Below are 18770 nucleotides of genomic sequence, written 5' to 3' on the forward strand. Positions count from 1 at the left end.
TTCAAAAGCCATAAATAATTCATACCAAAGTTGAAGTTTTTTGAACACTATTACTCCAACCTGAGTTTTTTTTTTAAACTAATATCATTTAATTAGAAATAAATGATCAATACACACTATTTAATGTAATTTAAATAGCCTTTAAAATTAATAGTTATGGTCAAAAAGTATTGAATTGCAATTTCCACTTGAAATCCTACAACGTAAAAACATTCATTATAATTTGCTAAAAATACACTTATCTTTAGATTGTTTGCCATTAAATTTAAAGAAGCATTTTATTTGAATAATATTTCATTATTAGCTGATGATCTCTTTTTGAGTGAAACATTGTTTGGAAACAAAAATCTTAAAACATTGGAAGTTAAACTACTATTCTTGGCAATAAGTTAAGATCTGTAGTTGTTATCTTCAAAAACAAAATTTTTACAAAGCAAGTAATATATTTGTTAAGGGCATAGGGGGGGTAAACACCCTTTTTTGGTTTTTGATTTTATTTTATATAGTTTTTGCTAAGCTACATAATGCTTTTTACAGATTTAAAAAATTCAAAATATTTTTTGAGATATAGCCGGTCAAAGTCGGAGGCAACAACAGGTTCCTTATGGGAGGCGCAAACTAAAACGGAAAAATAGACTATTTTACTAAAAATCTATCTTCTCCTACGTTTTTTGAGATAACTACCTCAAATTTTCAGGAAATGTTCCTTAATATATTTAAAAAATTCTGTCGGAAGGAATTTTTAAAAAATTAAAAAATAAAAATTTTATATAAAAAATAAACAAAAAAAACAGTTTTTTTTTAGTTTTTTTATTATAAAATTTTTATTTTTTAATTTTTTTAAATTCTGTTCCGACAGAATTTTCTAAATATTCCAAGGAACATTTCCTGAAAATTTGAAGTAGTTATCTTAAAAAACGTAGGAGGAGATAGATTTTTAGTGATTTCTAGTTATTTGCCGTTTTAGTTTGCGCCTCCCATAAGGTTCCTATTGTTGCCTCCGACTTTGACCGGCTATATCTCAAAAATTATTTTGAACTTTTTGAATCTGTAAAAAGCATCTTGTAGCTTAGTAAAAACTATATAAAATAAGATCAAAAACAAAAAAGGGTGTTTACCCCCCCCCCCCCCCCCCCTATGCCCTTAACTTAGGCTATAAATCAGAACTATACACTTGGCAATTTAAAATACAGTAAAGTTCTTGTTGAAGAAAACCAAAATATTTATTTTCAATACATTATTACCACCTGCGTTTCCTGCAAGGAACCTTACCAGAGTTACTTAACTATATTTGTTTATATTCCCATATTAGTAATATTGCTAGCATTATTTTATCAAAAATATTTCATAACTTATATATTATCATTTACCCAAGTTTTATAAATTAAGATAAAGTTATTTTAATTTATAATATTTTAGATTTTATACTTTATTGTACCAACCTGATTTTGCTGTATGGAATACTAGCATTATTTTCAGAAATTATATATTGAAAATATTTGAATAATAAAATATTCAGCAATAATTTCATTAATTAATCTAATTCTTACCTAAGTTTCCTATATGGTACCCTACCATTGTTATTTTCATTCATCCCGTCCTGATAAAGTCTCAGTGGTTGGTCCGGAGTTTTGTTCATCGCGAACTCAGTTGATTTGATTTCCCATTGCTGCATATTTAAAATTAAAATTAACAAAATGTCGTTAATAAAATTATTTATTTAGTTATTTTTTTTCATCGCGAGCTCTGTAGCAAGACTTCCCATTGCTGCAAGGTTATAAGTGTGTTTATCATAAAATTTTAAAGAAAATACTGAAAAATTACATTATATTGTACTTAAGTATTTTTTGAATTGTTTGTGCAATAAAATATTTATATAGTGCTAAAAGTAGATTGCAGTTTTTTTTGACTAGATTTCCAGCAAATATGGAAAAAGTATAAAACTGTATGTATTTATTATCTTCATATTGTTATATACTCTTTTATGCTACAAGTTTGAACTTTCTTAGTTTAATTATATTAAAAAAAATTAAAAAACTAAAGGTTTTCAACTTGATTATTAGTCATTCAACAAATATTCATAACAACCTCTTTTGCAGAATGCCAATTATCTATCAATGACACTAAAAACAATTTATCTTTATTGTCAATAACATTTGAAAATCATTTGTGCCATATGCTACGTTGTATATAAATATTTTTTTTTACTAACTAAAGTCATAAATATATTAATCAAATATAAAAAAAACCTCCTGAGCCGAATGCCACGTTGTAGTCGATTCCGCATCTGAAAAATTTGAATTAAACGAAGATTCGCTGAAACATCTGTCTCTGTTCGTACCGCTGTATATTGATGTTCCTACTAAAGTGTCTTGTTCTGTAATATAAACACCATTATAATAAGTAAATGTTGTTAAAAATTTTAACTTGTACCACCTATTAACTATGAAGATCCTACTAGTATGTTTTGTACTGTTTAACATACATTATTAAAAAAATAAATGAATATTATTGAATGTCTCTGTAAAATGAACCTCATTAAATGTCTTTTTCATATAAATTATTAAATATTATAATTATTATTACTTTTTATTAATATCTTAAAATTAACCATCAAGCTCAGAAGCTACGGAAGGCAATGTTTTCAGTCTTTTTGTGATTGATTTTATTTGTTTTCCTAATGAGTTGAAATCTATGCGTTGCTGTGTATATAAATTAAATTTAAGACAAATCTTCATACAAACCCTGTCAAACTATACAAGATATTTAGAATTTGGTGAAGGAAATACAAATAAAAAGCATAAAATATTAAAAATATATGACTTTAGACATATCAAAATCCCACATAATTTTTTCTAAAACTTTTCAAGGTTAAAGTTTTGAAAAGTGTAGTTAATAAACAACAAACTTTTTGGTAATCCATGGGAACTGTGTCTTTATCGGGAGGAACGTAGGAACAAGTTTGAGTCTCAATGTTGGTGGAACAAGTAGAAGATGTCTCTGATCTTAAAATGTTATAATTCAAATTATTTATAAAAACACAAGAACAAGTTTCCGATCTGAATTGTTATAACTCAGATTCTTATTTTTATAAAAAAATCTGAAATTATTGTCATTTAAATTCTTATTTTAGTAAAATCATAAGAACAGTCTGAAATTGATATCATTTAAACTTTTTTTTGTTAAAATTTTTATTTCATAAAAACGGTACAATTTTAGGTTCAATGTTTGTGGAACAGTTAAAATTTTAAGTATGAAGGAATTTATGTGAGTACAAAACAAGTATAATTACTTTTATAAACAGAAAAAACTGTAGTAAAAACAGTCATTAAACTTATGTTATTTGTAGAAACATATTAAAATCTATTGAACACCACCAATATTATATAAAAAAAGTTGCATCTTTTCAAATTAAAATTTTAATTCTTTGGATAATTAAATAATAAATGCTTAAAAATAGCCTCCAACCGACAAAACTATAAATTTATAAGTACAAACACAAAAACGATCCAAGAAAATTTTACGATTTTATCTTACATAGTTATTTTCTCTCCAATGAACTAAACACTTATTTTAAACAACAACAAAAACCTGTTATCAGTTTGTTGAACGGTCTCATTGGAGCTGTCAGCTTGCAAGACCAGCGTTGTCGAGCTCAAGTTTTCTTCTATTTCATCGAGAACCGGGCTACAACTGCGAGGTGGCATTTCTTCAGTTATCGTCAGGTCACTACAATTTATATGACATTTTATATGATTAAATAAACAACTTTCTATGTTTGATTTATATTGGAGTAAAACAATTGTTTTTCAATTTAAATTTTTTTTAATTTAAATAGAATTTATATTGCGAAGAGTATTTCTTCTTTAAGCGTCAGTTTTTCTTAAATGTTTAATGAGATGAACAATTTACATATTATTTTAGGTTAATAACTAGGATTGTGTAAAGTTTAAACTTTTAAATCTTGTAAAAGCTTAAGTTCATGTTGAAAAATTGAGAACATTTATGATAAAAAGTATTAAAATTAACGAGAGTTTCTGAAATATTTTACAATTAATTCAACTTTTCTTTCTTAACAACTAAGTTCTCACTTTGAGAAATAAAACAATAAAACATTTCAAAAAATACTAGGACTGCCAAGATGGATCCTAAATAATTTTTACTTATATTATTTTTTATTAAATTAAAACCAGAGAAAGAATTTTCTGATTCTAGCATTTACTGAATGCATGTTTTACTTGTTACACTTGATTTTATACATATATATTAACAAACACAGAAAAAAATTCAAAACTAAATGAATCTAATGACAAAATACATTTTTTAAATAAAAACCTGAAAGAATCTTCACTTTATAGCATGTGGGCTCATATAATTAAAATAGCTAAAAATATTTCTATTTAATAAAAACCTGAAAGAATCTTCACTTTCTAGCATGTGGGCAGCCTGCTCCATTTTATGAAGAGCTTCTTGCACTTCTTCCATACCTTTCATTATTTATTTATTATATTTTAAATAAACAAACATTTATAACAATAATCTAAATGAGAAGAAAAACGCCTAATTAACAGCTATTGCTTGATTTATTTTTTATTATATGAAATATATTTTAGATACATTATTTGCTTATCTTATTGATAATATTATTAAGTCATGAGGGCACCTTGATTTTACAATCATATTTTGAAGATCTTTATCTGTGCTATCAGACATTTTAAATCGTATAAAATAACTCAAAGTGACTTTTGAGATACAAGCAATCAAAGTCGGTATGCTAGATATGTTCCTTATGAAAAGCGCAAACCAAAAACGCAAATAAAGATCATTTTACTAAAAATCTATTTTCTCCTTCATTTTTAATCAATTTTTTTCATACTTTTACAGAAAGTCTATTATTAATATCAGGGTTGCCACTCGTTTTTTCAAAACTTTTTCCAGGTTTTTAAAAGTACACATTTTTGGGTCTATTTATAGTTTAGCGTGAAGTTAAAGGTAAGAAACTTCAAAACAAGAAAAGAAAGGTTAAACAGTATAAAAACATTGAAAAGATACTGTAAAACTACTTTTAAATATGTTTTTTAATAAAAAAGTTTTTAATGATGACATAAATATTTTATTTATATGATAGATTTTTTGAGTCAAATCAAAATTTTACTACTAAACATGCGAAAATTGTTGAAATTTCAGGTTTTTTAGTGATTTTTGTTCAAAATTCCAGGTTTTTTTTTGCCTAAATTGTCAAATTCTAGGTTTTTCAAGATTTTTTCAGGTTCCCAGGAAAAGTGGCAACCCTGTAATATTGAAATCGATTCAATGCAGGATTTTTTTTTTAATTTTGTTATATATAATGTTATTTTGAAAATACCTTTTTTTTTTTGTTTTTATATCTAAAATTTTTATTGTTTCATATTTATAAAAACACATCATTGAAAGTCTTAAAACTACAAAAGCAATGTTTTCTTAAATTTTATGTCTCTAGTTAAAAACATGAAGGAGATGATACATTTTTAGTTTTTTAAATTTCCTAGAAAATTGACCCTAAAAAATTTGCGGTCTATACATCTCTAATAAAAACTTTTTAGCAAAAATTATAGTATCTCAAAAGTTAAATAAACTTTTTCAATTATATAAAAACTGGCTTGTAATTCATACGAAACCTTATGTTATTTTTTGTAAATAAAATTTTTGGATCACCTATGACCTTAGATACTCTACTGTTTATTTCATCAAATATATTTTAATAATAATAAAAAAAATGTTTTATGTAACTTACTTGTTTACTTTATTATTTTTTTTTGATACTATTTTTTTTTGTTAAATATATTTTTAACCCTTTGTATACACACAACAGTTAATAAAAATAATGTACTTGAGAATAAAGATGTCTAAGTTGTGCCAAATTTAAATGTTTTGTGTTAGCATTTAAGTGAACAAAACGAATATTTTAACATTTTTTTATTTACAAATTTATAAAAATACACAAATTGAAGAAAATAGTTTACAGTCATATTTTCTTCCACATAACAAAACATTTACTATTCACTCATTCCAAGTTCACAAAACAAAAATTTTATACGTTAAACCATTTTTAACTAAAAAACTTAATAGAAAACTGAATAAAACAGACTTTGTTTAATTAAAATTCAGTCTTATTAAATATAGTATTTAGAATTATCAAACCTTGATTATACACTATGCTCTAAAATTATTTTAACAAGTGTCAAAACGTTTTATAACTTCAATCAGTAATATTTTGCTGGTCAATCAAAACACATATAACTACATATAACTGATTTTATTACACCAGCTTTAATAAGATATTACATCTATAAAATAAAATCGTGTAAAAAAATTATCAGTGTAATCAAACCTTGATTTCTTAAATAAAACACATAAAACTATAATTGTTTTAAGTAATGTCATTAAGAGTTATCAAACAAATTTTAGTGTTCGAATAATTTTATTGGTAATGAAACTGGTTTGTAAAACCATATGAAAAATACTGTAATACTGTCTCATTTCTTTTACAAAAACAAAAAACAATTCTATTTGCTTAAGTAATGAAAATGTTTATATAATAAACGAAATATCATTGTATCTGTTGTTTATGTAAAAGATTTGAGTCAGGTTTTTATATGGTTTTTTAAACCAATTTCATTACCTGTAAATAACAATTTTTAAAACTGTCCGATCTCAACTACAAAAAAGGCAGACTAACTCCAAACAATCCTTTTTATAAATAATATAAATGAATCAAACCTCGATTGTACATTCTCCTGGCGTTGAGTCTGTCTGCGGGTGAAACCAGAGAAGTCGTTCGTGATCTTGACCTGACGGAGCTTCTTGTTGAGTACGCAGTTGTTGATGACGCGCTCATGTTTGTAAGATCTTTTTGAATAAATTAAAAAATAAACAAATTAGATTAATAAAAGAGTTTAAACTGAGTTCAAATACAAACCAAGTGTACAGATACTTCAATGGTTGAATTATTTAGTAGTTAGATGTTTATTTGATTAAAATAATTTTAAACATTATATTATTTGATTAATTAATCAAATACAAAAAATAAATAATTAATAACTAATTAATTAATCAAACAAGTGATTAATTTATTTAGTAGTTAGTTAGAGATTGTTTAAATCTTATTATTAAAAACTTTAAATAACCAAAACAATTAAACTAAGCTTATCTACAACATTGTTATAAACTGAAATTATTGAAAACATTTTCATACTGATTGATTTTAAGTGTATCTTCTTACTAACAAAGTACTTTATCCAAAGAAACAAACTTGATAAATTTTGAATAAATAATCATTACGTTCATTATCTAAAACAAACTTTTTCTTCTATCTGGAGAACTTATTTCACCGTACTCCAAGCTGGTAGGCACTTTTGGTTCTTTAGGCTCATCTTTTCTTCTGTTTCTAGTTAGAATAATCATAAATTATACCCTCTAATTATTTTGCAGTTATTTTTAATACTGCTATAACAAAAAAATATAGAACCAAATTGAAAGTTTACAATACTGAAAAATTTAATTAAAATATAATATGTGGGGATGGGTCAAATATGCTTAAAGACACTTTTGCATAAAGGGTAATTTATGCACAGAAAATATATTTAAGAAAAAAAAATTCAAGGGTAAGGGGTAACTGTGATAGTAAAATAAAATATATTAATAAGAAAAAAAACCAAGAGTAAGGGTCTGGGGTTTACAGTAATAGTAAAAAAAAAAAGTAACAAAAGTAAGAAGAAAATAAAGTTCCTTACCAAGGGTATGGAGAAGTGACAGTTAAAAATAATTTATTAGTAATAAAATTTCAATCAAGATTAAAGGGTAATACTAATATTAACAAACAACAAAATAAAATAATGTTTCATTCCGTGCACAAGTGTCTTTGTGCAAAAGTGTCTCTTTGTAAACTTTTGACACCTACCCATAATATGTAACTCTAAAAACTTTAGTGAACTACATATCTTAGTAGAAGGTAGAAGTTAATTTTATAAAAGTAAAAAAACTATAAACTTAAACCTATTAACAAAACATGAGTACTATAAAATCTAATAAAAAAATAACTCAAAACTAAGTATAATCCAACTTTTAAACTATCTACTCATTAAAAACAAAAATTACCTTTTAAAGTAAACAGCAGCACCATATAAAATGAATGTTGAAGACAAGAAGCAAGCAACCCCTGCGGACAGCCTCCATTTAATGCTCTTCGATTTGAAGTAGGACAGTGTGTAGTCTATTGGGTTGCTGAAGAACGCCAACTGCATTGGATTTTAAATTTATAAAAATAATCTGTAAAAACTAGATTCAAGACAATTTAAAACTGAATATATAATGAATGGGCTTGGATATTATAAAAGTTGATTAAAGATAACATATTCAAGTTAAAATCTATATATGTTATCTTCACAAGTACAACTGATTATTATATCTTATCAACTAGATTAGTATATGTTGACAAATGACCCTAATAGCTAATGGCTAAGTCAGAAAAATACGTTGCTAAATTGGTGGAGTTAATTTTGGTCATAAAAGTTGGTATTGGGGTATATAAACGGAAATCATGAGCTTGCATCAAGACCACGATGAAGCATATAGAACATTTGCAACCCATGTTTGTAGCAAAGCAGAAACTTGTGATTTCAGTCAGTGAGCATGAAAAAAAAAAGTGACAAGTTATAAAAAAGAAGGAATAAAAGGTGGATGCTTGCAGGTGTAAGTGACAAAGACATTAGAAGATAAGTTCTTAGTACTGAAAATATTTTCCCTAGGTCATTGTTTGATATAATTTCCTTTATTGAAAGCAAGAAAATAAGCAGGCATGCAACAGAGAACTCTTGTACTGTATCTTTTCCTTTCAACACGCAAAAAGCAAAGCTTCAGTTTAGAAAATAGGTCCTAGTATGTCCCTTGCTAGCGTAGAGAAAAGTTATTCTATCCATTCAATAATAAAGTAACTTGTAAGGTATAACCTTACATATATTGTTTATCTTGTTGACGCAGCTAGTCAAAGAAAATTAATTGCTGTTCAAACCAAAGATAATAATGCTGTTTAAAGAGAACTTGGTGGCTCCTGATTTATGCAACAGGATACCCAGATAATATCATTACACGCTAATAAGCAACTTATGTTGAACAACATTATATTTAACAGAAAAAACTGCATAAAACCAAATCCTTGGACCATCTCAGTGCATCACTTAAAATTACTAAATACTTCACAAGTAAGTTTGATTTGGTAAATACCTTAGCTAATACTGGTGCCTTGTCAAATCTTTGGGGATGGAAGGACTTTCAAGATGCTGGTTTTGGTATAAAAAGATTAACTTCCTTCATCAATTACAATTTGTGCTGCTAATAAAATTCCTGTTAACATTTTAGAAGCTTTCAAAGCCACTTTTAGTGGAACATCTCCAAAGAAATTCTGTAGTCAGCTGCAATGGTATTATTACATTTATACTTATTAATGTTTAAGTTTTTTCATTGTTAATAAAGTATTTAAACACAAGGAGTTTTCTTTAAATAATCTTTTAAACTATTTAAAGAATTTTTTGGTTTGCCAATTTTTGATTCAGAAAAACTTTCCTGATAATCAAAAACTTTCTTGAGTGATTTTTAACTGTCTTGAGTCATCCAAGTTTTTTCAAATCTTAAGAAAAAAAATTAACTACCAAAATTAATAAAAAACAAGGTCTTCAACAAAACTGGTTATGAGTTAACAAATTATATCAACTAAATTAACTAAACCTCATTCAAAATTTACAATGAAATATTTTCAAGAGATTTTTAAAAAATTCTTAATACTATCCTGAGTTTTTTATTTAAAAAAAAAACTATCCTGAGTTTTGTTTTTGTTTTTAAGCCCAGTTTTTTTAGTGATTTTTGTTCAAAATTCTTAGTTTTTAGTGATTTTTGTTCAAAATTCAGTTTTTTTTTCTATATTTCTCAAATTTCAGGTTTTCCAGATTTTTTAGCCTAAATTGTCAAATTCCACGTTTTTTGGCAAACCAGTATAGTGCAATTTTATTGAACATGACAAGTTTAAACAACTTTTGAGATATAGTTATGTCTAAAAAACTTCTAATACAAACCTATAGACTGTAACTACTTTTTGACCTTCATTTCTCTCAGATATTCAAAATTTCAATGAAAATGTACCTCCTTATTAATTTCACTAATAAACATTTCATTTAGATCAAACTTATTAAACATTAATTGAACCTCTTCAATTTTTTTTCAAGAAACTAATTCATTTGGAATATTGTTCCATATTTCAACGTAAAATAAATATATACCAAGCCTCATTATTGAAATGATGTTTGTGTATAATTTTTTTGCTATTTCCTCTCAGTAAGTAATTAGTTCTATAATGTTCTGTAAATTAGTTCTATAAATGCTCATAAGAAGCTTATTGTTGCTTCCAACTTTGACCGGCTTTATCCCAAAAATTATTTTGAATTTTTTAAATCTGTATAAAGCATCTTGTAGCATAGTAAAAACTATTTAAAATAAGATCAAATTGTAAAAAAGTGTTTTACCCCCCTCCCCCTTAATTTTCTTTCCTTTAGCCAATTGTAAACTGTATTAAATTGGCTAAAAATTTTTGTGTCATCTACAATAAGGTTAATGTTGCTGCTTACATCAACTTCTGAAACTATATAATTTATGTAAATAATAAATAATAGTGGGCCAATAACCCTTCTTGAGGGACTTCACTATAAATAGGTAAATATTTTAAAAATGTGTTATTAATTACTACTTTTGAGTTCTATTGTTTAGAAACTCTTTGAACCAAATAACTAGACCAGCCATTCTTAACCTGAGGTAAGTATTTTTTTTGTTTTTTACCCTCTGAATATTACCTAACAACTTTTTACCTCTATTTTGTAAATTAATGTTTATAAACTGTTTTTAAACTAATTAATGGTTTAATTTACAACTTAGTCTTAAACTGTTTTTTTTTAAGCTAAAAAACTCTAAAATTTTATGAGTTGTTATATTTAGTAAGCTTAAAGTTCAAAATTCTAGTTTTTTTCCTCAAAACTAAATACTTTTTTGTATATTGGGGGTAAATTTGGTAATTACATTCCAAAAAGGGGAAAAATTGGTAAAAAAAATTCAAAAAAAGGGGTGAATTATAAAAATTAGGTTACGAAGCCCTTAACTAGACTGCTATGAATATTATATTTAAATTAACTTTAAATGAGAGACAGAGTCAAAAGCTATTTTGTTAACTGTATAGATTACTTTAGTAGACTTATTGCTTAAAAAAGACACCCACAAAAAAGTGTAAGCAATCTAATAATTGAAAACAGGATGTTTGGTTTGGGAGAAAACTAAATTGTTTAGGTGGCATAAGATTATCTAAAAAAGAATAATCAAGTATTTTTATAGAAATTCAAAATGTTCAAAGATTCTGCAAAAGCTACTTGTCAAAGAAATTGGTCTGTAATTTGAAGATTTGTATTTGCTACCTTTTTTGTGTATTGGTATTACATAAATTCCATTGTTTTGTCAGAAAAGATATAGCCTGAGAAAGATTACTGGAGAAATTATAGAATAAATAAAATAATAAAATACAAATGCATATTATTATTGGTGTTCTTATTATTTTATCTTTTAAATGATTGACAAATTTAATTATTTAATCATAACTTATAGAGAAATTTGCATTTCTAGACAGTCTTTATCAATAGGTTCAAAATTTTTGCTTTCACCACCTATATTAAATACTTTCTGAAAGGCCTTAATAAAAAGAGGCATTATCAAAATCAGATACTAATGGTTAATAGTTTTTGTCATGCAAAACAGAAAAATCAGGTGCTATCTTAAGCTTAGATTTTACATAGCTGTAATTTTTTTAGTTATGTTGTGGAAAATCTTTTTTCATGTTCCATATTATACATTTTAACTGCTTTTGATATTAATTTGAAAATTTTTTGCATTTCTGCATCATCTGCTTGTCTGACTTACATTGTTCGTAGAGCTTTAGTTTTTCTCACAACAGTTTTTTTTATTATATGTTTTCATTTTAATAAAACAAATAAAGAGATCTCAACTAGTAAAGGAGAAAATAACAAATTTATTCTTTCATAACTTTTTTTAACAGACTAAGTTTTGGTCAAGACCTCATCTGTGGTTAAATAAATCTTTTTTGAATAGAAAGTTTTTCATATTAAAAGGATTTATTTTTAATTTTCTATGATGTTTAGTCAAAGGCAAACATTGTTTGACTGAAAAGTAGTGTGTATACAAATTAGTCATAAAATTTTGAAAGGTTTTCGAATTATTATATATAACTTTCCAAATTATTTTTACAAAAAAATATTAACATTATCAAAGTTTGCTCTGCAAAATTCTGGGTAGAGCAACCGTAAAGTTGGCTTTGTACCCCTATCAACACTTTTACCAAACAAAATAAAGCTGTGGTCATTAGCTTTATTAAAAGTGAATCCACCAAATGAAATTTAACTCTATTCAAACCCATATAATTACAAAGCAGTAAACCATGAATGTCGTTTTGTGTAGGTGAATCAATTAAATTGGAAAAAAAGATTATTCAAAACAAAATTTAATAAAGCTTATGTGACAGTCATTGTAGGTAGTGATTGGAATATTCCAGTCTATATTTGGTAAGTTGAAGTCACCAAGAATGTGAAAAGGAAATTTTTTGAAATAAAGTGTCAGATTAGGTCGACTTTTAATAGTGATTCATATAAAAAAAAATCCTACCAGGAATTAGTATAGATATAGAACAATTTTTTTTTAAATATGCTTCTGTGACAATTTTATTACATTTTTTTTTAGATAAGTTGAGATCCGGAACAACTTGAGACCGCCCACAAAGCGGCCCAACTGGAAAATCTGTTTAATTTATCAGGGTGGCCATAAGTTTTATAGAAATTTCTTTCAGGTTTTCTTAACTGCTTCCAGGATTTTGAATATACATACTTTTGAGTTTATTTTTAGTTTGAAATTAAACTTCAGGTAAAAAAAACTGTGTTAAATAGTATAAAAACATTGAAAAGATACTGTAAAGCTACTTTAAACGTGTTTTTTTTATTGAAAAATTTTTGATATAGACAAAAAATTTGTCTATTTTTTTTCAAATCAAAATATCACTACAAAATATGTATAAATTGTAAAAAATTCCAGAAGTTTCTATATTTTTTTAAATTTCTCAAATCCTTAAGTGTCAAATTTAGTTTTTTTCAGAATTTTATGGTTGATATATGCTATGTCTACATGAAAAAACTTGAAATTTCACAAGTTGTAATTTAGCTTCTTTTCAGAAGGATTACAATTTTTTCATCTTAAGGTGGAAAAACATCAGAGAACACACTCTCTTCTCTGCAACAATAAGCGTTTTTTGAAGGTGAAGTGAGTGAGTTTGAGCTCATCATGGGTTACTCCACCTCACTTTAATAGCAATTTAAGTGGTTTTAGTATAATACAGATTTTTTTTTAATTTAAGCTAGATCAGATTCACTAAACAATTTGACACTTAAACAATTTATAACATATTTATTAAGCAGTCAACACGTACACTCCTCCAACGACCTTGATCTTCTCTTTAGCGCAACAGCTGAAGAACCTAGCCTTCACAATTACCAGCTGCTCGGGAAAACTTTCCTTTCAAATAACTTTGTAGTACCCAGCTTGGACGCAGACAATTACTAGGGCATTGCCAATCTCAGTGGCGTAGTGGTCTGTTTGCTGGCCAGAGACCACTTTTTGTCAATGTTGTTGGTAAGGAAAGCGTCCTGGTTTCTCTTCAAGTGGAAATAACACATATTGACTTTTCCAAAGTATCCAGGATAGTATTTGTTGAGTTGATCCTATGGTGATATTAAATTTCGTAAACTGAAATCCAAAAGAAATTGCACATAAACTGTAGGACTTTTGAAACTTAAGAAACACCAACAACTAAACTATGTGAAGTAGGATAATCCAGTAGAATAATAAAAGAAAATTTGTTATGTGGTATTTTATAGGTTAAAATAAAGTTTTAACATTTTTAAATGTAATTTTGATTCTTGGATACTTTCAGTGTCAATGAAACTTGTTTTTGTTCATTCAAGCGTTTAAATCTAAGCAGATGTTTTGGCTTTATAATTTTAAGTGTAAGAACATTTATTGGTTACAAAGATATCATTTTTGCAAAATAGTTTAAAACAAGGATCAACCTTTTGCAAAAGACGGGATAGAATTATCAGAAAAAGTCTTTGTAGATAATTAGAGTAAATAAATTAGTACTTAAAGACTAATAAAAGGTTTAAAATCGAATTTTATCAAAATTTTAATCAAATAAGCAATAGTAATAAGGATTCTTAAAATTCCAGACAGAGTTCCAGATATAAAAGGTTCAGAAATAAGAGTTTATTTAATTTAACTTTAAAGAATAAAGTACTGCAATTTATTGACTTTAGTCTAATCGCATCTATACCAATTATGCTTATAACAACTAAATCAAAGGTGCATTTTTAAATATTTGTTGTAAAAAGCTTAGATTTGGTTGTTTTTAAGAAGTTGTTTTCAAGCTATAAAAAAATGTTTAAACATTACTGGTCCCTAGTTTAAAATAATATCAACTACTGATAGAATAAAAAAAAGAAAGTTTAACTTCCTTAAAAGTATATAAACAGAAACTATAAATTTGTAAAGCAATTTATTTAGTTTAAATATCATTTGCCACTTAATATGAAAATAATTATACTTTTTGAAAATTTATAAATTTAAAGCTTTTTAAATCTACTTGATTCTTTTTCAAAAGTTATATGAAATGTAAGAAATTTATGAAAATTTATAAAAACCTTGAACTTAAATTAGTTATTGCGTAGTAACACAAATTTCTCAAAAAATATTATGTTTAAGTTAAAATAACAATAAAATTTGAGTTAATTTATTGATAGTTTTAATTAATTTTACATATTATTTCTATTAAATGAAGTTGTTAGAATAATTTTAAAAACTGTTTACGATAAATATACAACGTCAATTTTCAAAGGCAGCAAAATAATAAAAAAAAATTTTTTTTTTTAATTTCATACATATGCTCTCAGGTGTCTTTCTCTATAATGAAATCTACAGACAAATAGACAGTGTTGTAATGGGTCCATTGGCATCATTATTAGCAAAACCGTTTGTAGCTTCAAAAGAAACTCATTGTTAACATTAAGTTCAGAACAAAAACCGTTTTATTAGCCAGGTTTGTTGGTTATATATTCGTAATCACAAAAGTTAATAACGGTTTGAATTGTTTCTATAACGTGATAAATTAACTGCATTCGAATTTAAAATTTACTTTTGAAAGGTCTGCTAATAATAAGTTATTTTTTATAGATACAGAAGTTAAACTAGTTTCAATTAAAGTCATCAGTCCACAAAAATTTTCATAGAAAGCCAACCGGTACCATACACAAGTGTATGGTCAAAAGCATGGAAGTTAGGTCTGTTTTACTGCTATTTAAATAGAGCACTAACTTTATTTACGAGCTTTGTCAATTTCAATGAAGAATTTTCAAAAATTACAAAAATGCTGTAAAAGAACCAATATCCGAAAGAACTGGTAAAAACTAAAATAAATAACTCTTTTGAAACTCATAAAATAGACAATTTAGTTTAAAACAAAAGCAAAAAACAAATACTGGCGAAAAGTCTCAAATTAATCAAAATTTCATATTTTACAGTTAATTACTTAGGAAGTTGCTCGTTAATATTTCGATTAGTAATAAGAACAATTTAGAAAAACACAGTGTAAAAGTAATACCAGCATATACCACCGTTAAAGTTTCTCTGAATAATTAAATTAAAATCAAGTGCTTTTGTCATATTTTTTATCAATCTTTATTACCTTTTACATAGCTCATTTACCTTCTTAATCAAGTCGGTTTGAAAAGCTTTAAGTTTATAACTTTTTATAATGAAAAATATCCTCATATTAAGTTGCAAATGGTGATTAAGTACTACAAAACTCTTTTCGATAATAAAGTTTACAAAGTAAGCTTAATTTGTTTTCTTGGTTTGCAAAAATACCGTTTAGAATTTTTTTAAACTTTGGTTACAAATAAAAATTTACGCTTCAATACTTTAATTTTACAACAGAAAATCAGTAAAAACAACTACAAAATAATAATTTAACATAACTTTCAACTATTATCCAAAAATTTCAACCACCTTTATTTTTGTTATAAATATTTAATTGACCTTTTCCTAATTTGTAGTAACACAAAATGTCTTAGGACTTTGAGTTTTTTAAGTTTAAAAGACATTGTTAATCCTTTTAAAAAACTTTTCATTTAACTTAGCACTTTTGTTACAAATTTGTAATAGTAAACTTTTTCATGATCTTGATATAAATCATATTTCGAAAGTTGTTTGACTATACAAAAAAGATCTTATCATTTTATTTCGAAAGCTGTAATAAACAAACTTATATATGTTGAGTAACTTATGGCACTATTTTGAAATTGCTTTCTATTTAAAGTAAGATTAGGCTTTGAAATCTGTATACTCAATACTTTTAGCTCTAATAAAAAAAGAAAGACTTTTGTTGTTATAAATTAAAGGAATACACAACTTATGTATTAATTTTTGAAGTAAAATTTGTTTATTGTATGCTTTTAAAAGCTCAAAAAATATGTGTTAATTAAAACTTATTCTTAATTCTAAACAAAATAACTTGACATTTAATAGTACAAAAAATAGTTACAATTATGAGCAGGTTTGTGAATCTCTAGAATATTAATTTTCTAATACTTAAAATTTGTATATAAAATTGTCTTTGTTCAACAAGACGTATAAAAATTAAAAAAAAATATTTGTCTAAAATACGCTTAAATTGTAATAGTAAAACTTGTACAGGTAGTAAAGGGACTAAATTATAAAAAAACCAAAAAACTACAACTGCAAAGCTAAAGAAGACTTTTAAATATTTTGGTAGCTAAAATTTTTAGTCAAATGTATCAAAAGCTTGAGTATAAAAGTTTTTAAAAGCATCTTTAAGTTTGTCACCCAAAACTGAAAAAACGGTCCACACTCTAATTACTATAAGACAAAACAGTTTTGAAAATTATCTTACTTATAAAATTAATAGTTCTAAAAACCTTATAGTAAATTTTATAGGCATAATTTAAAAATTTAAAAACAAGGATTACAAATAAAAAAAACTTTTGCTTTTAAAAGAATTGTTTATAAAGTAACTTTTTTGTAAACTTTTACAGAGTTGAAAAACGAACATTTACTTAAACCAGGGGTCGATAGCATTCAGTGAGCATGAGCTAAGTTTGTAGTGTTAGTTTTACTTTTTATAAAGAGATGAAACATCTAGTATAAGTTTTAAGTTTCCACAAATTTTACCTAAGATCTTTTTTCATATTCTATAGTTCAGACTCAGTAACATTTAGCGAAGTCTCAAAGTTTTCCATCATGGGATAAATTTGCATGTTCACGGGCCGCACTTTTACCGTCCATAGACCCATAAACTGCAGATTATCAGCCCTGATTTAGATGAAGATTTTCAGTTTGAAGTTCAAATATTTAATTTTGTAACAAAACACTGTGTAAAGTTTTTTAAATAAGATTCATCAAAAAGGAACTAAAAGTTGTCTTTGACTAAGCTTGAAAAGTTTGTATGCAGTTTTGTTTTAATTTATTATTTTTTTTTTTTTGCACTTAATATAGAGGTGATATACAAAAAACGTAATTAAAAAAAATCGTAATTAAAAATTTTAGCTATAATTTAACAAATTTTTTTGATAAAAATATATCAAACTATAACAAAACTAATATTTCTATAAATTTTTTATATATGTATTCTTGATACTGTCCTTTGTAAGGTAAGATGATTAACTAAAATTACTCATATATAATACTACAAAAAAAGACACTATCAATGTGAGATAAATCTATCATCTTAAATTACATTTTTGAAATGTTTTATTTATGCTTTAATAAGAAATAATTAAAAGCTGTAAAATTTCTTAATTTAAGTTAAAATTTAGTTTGTGTAATTTATTTATTGTATACGTGTAAATGATCAAATATAGCTTCATTTAATGATTATTGAGATAAGATTTTATCTGTTTTATTAAATTTTATAATTGTAATTGCAGAGTAACATATTTTGGATAGAATTTCAATCCATAGCAGCAACAAATTCTTAATAGTGTTATAAAATATTTATGCTTTAATGTAAAAAAATATTTTGTCCCCTTTTTTCTTTGAGAGTTTGAGTATTGCCAAAGTTTTTCAGTGTTTACAAGTTTCTGTGATGTATTTTAAGCTCTGTACATACACGATTAATAAGTGCATTGAAGAATACTTTTAATTTTATAGTCCCACTTCGTATCACAGTAGTAAGATTTATACTATAAAATAACCACACAAATACCACGATATTTCAAATTAAAAAAAACATATCTTTATTAAGATTTCATTTTTCTTTATTTCTGGAACTATGATAAGGTTCTTTGCAGTTGTTATACTTACCGTATATATTCCTTTTTTTAAACATTGTCCAACAAAGTTTCACAACAGGTTTTTGTTGCATTTTTTACATTATTTACTCATCTCAATAGTTTATTATGGTAAACAAATAAATTAAGCGTTTTGAACGAAGTAAGTTAAAACTTTTAAATATAAAATCTAATATTTTGACAATTGTACAGTTTTATATGTTACACCACAATTACTAGAGATATTCACAAAACTATTTAAAATATTTAAACATTTAATAAACCTGTCCTAGATAAGAT

General features: G+C 25.6%; 1 pseudogene; it reads right to left on the minus strand.

Moving 5' to 3' along the window:
- Positions 1-13542: 13542 nt before the first annotated feature.
- Positions 13543-13864, minus strand: LOC145848045 (large ribosomal subunit protein uL15 pseudogene; annotated as a pseudogene).
- Positions 13865-18770: the final 4906 nt, after the last annotated feature.

This window comes from Thalia democratica, unplaced genomic scaffold (genome assembly GCF_965202585.1).
Source record: "Thalia democratica unplaced genomic scaffold, ktThaDemo2.hap1.1 HAP1_SCAFFOLD_1210, whole genome shotgun sequence".
NCBI lineage: Eukaryota > Metazoa > Chordata > Thaliacea > Salpida > Salpidae > Thalia > Thalia democratica.